Here is a 6,264-nt window from a genome sequence, read left to right on the forward strand (position 1 = left end):
TCAGAGTGTGTCTAAGTGTGCATGTGCAAACTCTCAAAGTTAACTTACAAAACAGATAATTTTAGAGGGTTCAAATTAATACAGATTTAAGAGATATGAATTTTTAAATGTAATGCATTTCAGTTGCCAACATTTCACTAATTTGTGGGCATAATAGAACTAAGAATTGGAAAGAGACACAAAATGGATATTCAGAAGCATTTGAAATATAGTCAACTAATATGGCCCGTCTAACCATCATTCTTTATGTAATTTTTTAAAATTATGGGCATTATTCCTATGACTGTAATCCATTTTGGGAGTAGTTCTCTGCTATGCGATTGAGGAGAGGATTAAAGTGGGACTAAGTCTCTAATTTAGCAGAGATATGAACCAAATCACATCCTTTGTTTCCTTGTGGGTGGGAGCTGGTGAAAGACAAAACCGCATCTCCATCAATGTCCTGTGGACACAGAGAGAAGCCCCAGGACCTTTGAAGAACAGCTTCCATGTTGGAGATCTCTGTCTGAAAGGGCGGACTGAGACCAGAGGCACCAGAGACTGTGATACAAAGACAATGGATCAGCCCAGAGGAGCCTGGCCCATACTACGGGACTGAGAGGGGAGAGAACGGTAGGCTTCTTTGTCTGTGGAGGCAGAAGGCAAGGGATCATGTGGCTGGGAGGCTCAAGACCAGAGTTAGCTTCTAGCCGAGGAGAGGTGTTGTCGTGGGCTAATGCCTGTATTCTTACTTGTGATTACCTGCGGATTCCCCTAAGAACTCACTGCCACCCAGTCTTTGCTGACTCATAGCAACCCTCTGTGGGCTTCGGAGACTGTTTCCAGGGTAGAAAGCCATGTCCTTCTCCATCGGAGCGGCCAGTGGTTTGGAACCGCTGTCCATGAGGCTTGCAACCCGCTGTGTAACAGTGACTCCACCAGGACTCGGCCAATAAACAGCCTTAATTGTGAGTACTGTCAGTTCTGTGTGGTCATTGCAACGAGTGATCAAACCCAGAATAGTGTGGTGTAGGAGGAACGATTGGTGTCAGACTAGGTAAAGAAACATGGGTCTTGGTGACACGTCTGGCCGTAGGGAAACCAGGGGAAGGCAGATAAGGTTCTCTATAGCTGTATTTTCTCTACGCTTTTGGGAAATATTCCATCTAGAATATTCTAGTGCATTCAAGCTACTTGAAAGGAAGAATTGACAAATTGGCTAATTTGTTTTTTCACTTACCTAAGCTCTTCAAATATGCAAATCATTCCAGGCTGTGAATCTGTATCTGGACAAAAGAATATAAACTACCAGGGCATTTGGACACTGTCGCCTTTGTTTTCAAGAGTACCAGACAAGAGATGCAGAGAAGTGTTGCTCTGACTGAAGCAGTGTGAAATTCATGAATCTGCAGGGTCATGAGACACGTTAGAACAGTCCTGAGTGTCCAGTCCTGGAGGTTAGTGACCCCCATGCTCACTAACAGCCCTTTAAGGCGCAGGTCGCTGCACATAGTCCCCCAGGGCAGAGATTTGAGGTGACACTGACTATCAAATTCATACATCTTTAGTTTAGCTCTAATCACTCCAAGTCTCTGTTCGGAAATGTTACCTGATACACATAATACAGTCACACATAGAATTGGAGGGGCTAATTGACCTTCTGGCTTTATCTTACACTACTGGCAAAATCAGAATGGTTTGTAATTTGAACGCACCCAAAAACCCACCAAGGTGCCTCAGAAGAAAGGTCAGGTGATTGCTTCTGGAAAGTAGAGGCCTGTAAACCCTACTGAGCACCCCTACCCTTAAACACACCCATTGACTTCACAGTCACTGGAACCCCACCCAGAACGTGGCTTTCAACAGTCTCAATAAAACATTTAAAAAATTTTTTCATTCCAGATTCTCAACCCCTTAGAACAAGGGGCTTTCAAAACTTCATGGAAAATATGGAATTAAAAGATTAAGATTTAAAAAGATAAATTTATTTCTCAATATAAGCACCATCAAGGTCAAGGCATTTAGTGATCCATTTGTAACTTCCGATTGTTTGGGGGTATTGTCCTCGTAAACTTCTCATAAAGCATCGATGGTTTCACTTTTCTTCCACCCAAATGTCACCATTAATTTGATGTTTGTTTTTGACCCCATTTGAGCAGAATTCAGGTTCCTTTAATAAGGGCTCTCGTCAAACTGGTGCCATACTTTTTATTACTTCAAACTAGGATGAGTTATTTTGATGCAGAATTTTAAAAAATCCATCTGTAGTTTTTTATAATACACATTTTGCATGAAAAAATTTGAAGCCCCTTCGTGTAAGTTCATATTCCTTCCCACCTTAAATGCAGGCACGATTGTTTATAGTAAAGTAATGCAAACCTTCAAAAGGTATCAATGAATTCTTCCCTGGTTCCCTGCCAGGTTGCGACCACGGCGCTGTCTCCACCACCGCAGGCCCCCACAAACCCAGAGACGGCCTCGAGCATCTCAATGGCCACTCTATATGTGAACTGGCTTGTTCAGATTATACTTATATTTTCACTGGCATCAAAAAGATATGCATATCAAAAACCGTGTTTTTTTTAAATTTCAGGAATGTTTTCCTCCCGAAGAACAGCTTCATTTACTAAAGCAGAGCTGTCCCCCAAAGGCCACCCTGTCCCCCAAAGGCCACCTTGAATGGTGGTTGTCATCGCTCTCTGTTCCTTTTACCACAACTGTCACTGGCTGCTTGCCCCCTAAGGCCGTGATTTCTCTTACAACTGTGATACTCTGGCCAGTCCTCCGCATTTCGTATTCCAGAGGTTGACAGTGAATTTCTAGCATAAGAATGATTTCTTTGCCCTTTCTGATAAAGCTAAAGCAGAATAACAATTGAAGTTTAATAAAATTAGGTGTCGATGAAGAGTATGGTCATTAAAGATTTTACTTAAGAACAGACTGTGCAAACTGAATATCGTTGGCAACTTTTAAGCTAAATGATCATTTGAAATATTTAATCAAAACAGCAGCAAAAGTGGGTGAGGGGGAATGGATGATATTAAGAACTGAAATCGCATACATCCACAGAGCTTAGTGTGTATGTGTATGTGAACATGACTTTAATATTCGATGATCTTCACTAATTATTATGAATTGAATCATCTCCTCCTGACTTAATGTTGAAGTCTGAAACCTTAGCTGAAAGAACTTCAACCCTGGTGTGCTTGTATGCATAGATTTTGACTTCATTAGCTTTACTTAATCCAAATCAAACTCCTTTCTCATTGAGAAAACCGCCTCCAACTAGACTCAGACACCCCATAACTATCCTAACTCAGCTAACCCCACTTTAAGATGACATTAATACTATGACAAGTATTCTGCTCCACTGGGTGAAAATACATTTAGCTTTGGCTCTTCAATAGTTTGCTTTGGTGATGCTTTTGGGTAGTCAGAATTTGACAAAACAAGAACAACTGATGCTGATCGTTGCTGAAGCTGGGGAACAGGCATATAAAAATTGCTGGACTAGGCTCTCCGTTTTGGTATGTGAGGTAAAAAAGTTGAGAACAAAACAAAACTAAAATCCTTGAGTTGAAACCTGGCTGGTCTGGAGGTCAACGAAAAGGTTCAAAATGCAACCTTAATTCTATTCAACTTGAAGTTAGAGACCATCTCAAGAATAGATCAGATTGAACGCTAATGCCCGATGACCAGAGAAGTTGGAGAATGGGCCCGACATCAAGAACATCATGCAAAAAGTTCATTGAAAAGATAGGATGAAAAGAAAAGACAAAAATAGAGGTCACAAGAGAGTCTAAAACTTACTTCTGCACATCAAGAAGCTAAAGTGAAAGGAATAAATGGTGAAGTAAACAGAGAGGAATATAGTATTTCAAAAGGCAGCTCCAAAATTGAGTACAAGTATTATAATGAATTATGCAAAGATCTGGAATTAGAAAACCAAAGGGGGGAAATATGCTTGACTTTCTCAAGCTGAAAAATTTAGAGAAAAAAAATCAAGCTTTCAATTGAAATATTGAAGTATTCTATGGAAAATATTATGGCATGACAGAGAAAGCATCTAAAGATGGAAGGAATATACCGTCACAGTACCAGAGAGAAAGTGGTGACATTCAACTGTTCCAAGAAGTGACATACGATCAAAATCTGCTAAGTGTTGAAGGAAGAAGTTCAACTGAAGACATTAGTTAAAAACAAGGAGACAGGACTGGACAGAATAACTACCTTTCAAAAACAACCTGTTGTAGCTCTGAAATAAGTCACTTCTCTAAGTCAAGACATTCGGAAGATACCTTGCCAGTCAAGAGGAAGAGATGCATATTTGTGCCCATCCCAAAGAAAAGTGACCCTACAGAATTCAGAAATTATCTAACCATTTCACCGATATCACACACACACAAGTAAAATTTCGCTGAAGCTAATTCAGCCACAGTTGCGGCGGTGCATTGGGAGGGAGTTGCCAGAAATGCAAGCTGGATTTAGAAACAAAGAAAAGCATTGTGAGCACCCGGTGGATCTTGACGCAAAGAAGAGAATGCCAGAAAAATGTTCAATAAAACTTGCGTTGGACTGACTATGGCAATACATTAGACTGGGTGGAGCATAACAGACTGGGGTACCATCGCAAGTAATGGCCATTGTGGAACACTCCCAAGGAATCTCTACATAGACCAAGAGGCTGTTATTTGAACAAACAGAGATACTGTGTGGTTTAAAATCAGGAAGGGTGTGCACTGGGTTTGACTTTTTCATCCGACTCATTAAGTTTGTATGCTGAGCGAATAATTAGAGAAATTGAATTATGTGAGAAACAATGTGGCTTCAGGATTAGAGAAATGATCAATAACAACATAACATAGGCAGATGAGCTAATCTTGCTTACCGACGATGAAGAGGACCTGAATAATTTACTGATACAAATAAAAGAACACAGCCTTCCTTATGGGCTACACTTCAATTTTAAGAAAACAAAAATTCTCACAATTGGAACAATGAACATCTTGAGAAATAGAGAAAAAATTAAGTTGTCAAGAATTTCACATAACTTGTGTCCACTTGGATCACTCATGGAAGAAGGGGTCAAAAATCACACAACATATTACACTGGACACATCTGTGTCAAAGCGCAAATCTGTCACTGTAAGGCCTAAGGTGCACCTGGCCCACACCACGCTCTTTCCAATTGTCTTGAATACATATGAAAGCTGGACTACAGGACGCAGGAGAAGCACCTATGCCTTTGAATGATAGTGTTGGCAAAGAAGACGGAAAGTGCCACAGATTAACAGAAGAATGAACAGTTGTCTTAGAAGTACAGCCAGAAGGCTTCTTAGAAGCTAGGATGATGAGAATCATTTGATTCACTTTGAAAACATTATCACGAGGGTCTCATCCCTGAAGGATACACTGCTTCGTAAAGGAGGAAGAAGTTGAATCGACACAGCGGCTGTAATGATGGGTTTGAACCTAGGAAAGATTTTGAGGATGGATCCTTTTTCCCGTTCGTACATCCAGTAGCTAGGAGTTGAAATTGATTGATGACAGTAAAAAAGGACAATGCAAAAGATAAAATAGGGTCTTCTGATTGGGTCATTGAGGCTCCCTATGAGTCCTTAAGTGGAATCCATAAGCTAATAATCCATACAATGAACCAGTTAATGTTTAGTAGTATGGCAAATGCCAGAAATTCAAAAACGTAATGACAGACTAGTCCTGTACTATTTGACCTAAATTATTTATTGTGTTGATGTTGTTATTAATTAGATCAAGCTACAGTTGACTTCAAGGATTTTTCGCTATGCATATATTGTGTATGCATGTGTTTTTTCACCTTTCTTCTTTCTCTCCTTTTTCCCTTCAAAATTGGATAATGATAATTCATATTTCCTTGAGAATCTCAGAATTTTAAAGTTGGTCAAGACATTAAATAGGATCAATATATCTGCCATATATTTTAGGACACTAGCATTTAAAAAAGTTTATCTGTGTGCATGCAAAGGCAAATACATTACTGTAACCAAGCCCCAGTACTATGGAAACAAGCCCCAGTACTACATGCTGGTGGATTTTTTCTTACATAACGCATTTCTCTAGGCTTAACATGCTCAGAATTTTGGTTGTTAGATGAACAGTATCTGTAACAAGTGGTATCCATTTTAAAGTCTATATTTCTATGTAAATTAATTTATGGATATTAAAATGTTTCCCAATAGATCAAGTACTTCTGTTCAGTTTTATGGGAGATAAGTGAGGCTTGATCAGTACTCCCTCTCTAACTCC

This window comes from Tenrec ecaudatus, chromosome 16 (genome assembly GCF_050624435.1).
Source record: "Tenrec ecaudatus isolate mTenEca1 chromosome 16, mTenEca1.hap1, whole genome shotgun sequence".
NCBI lineage: Eukaryota > Metazoa > Chordata > Mammalia > Afrosoricida > Tenrecidae > Tenrec > Tenrec ecaudatus.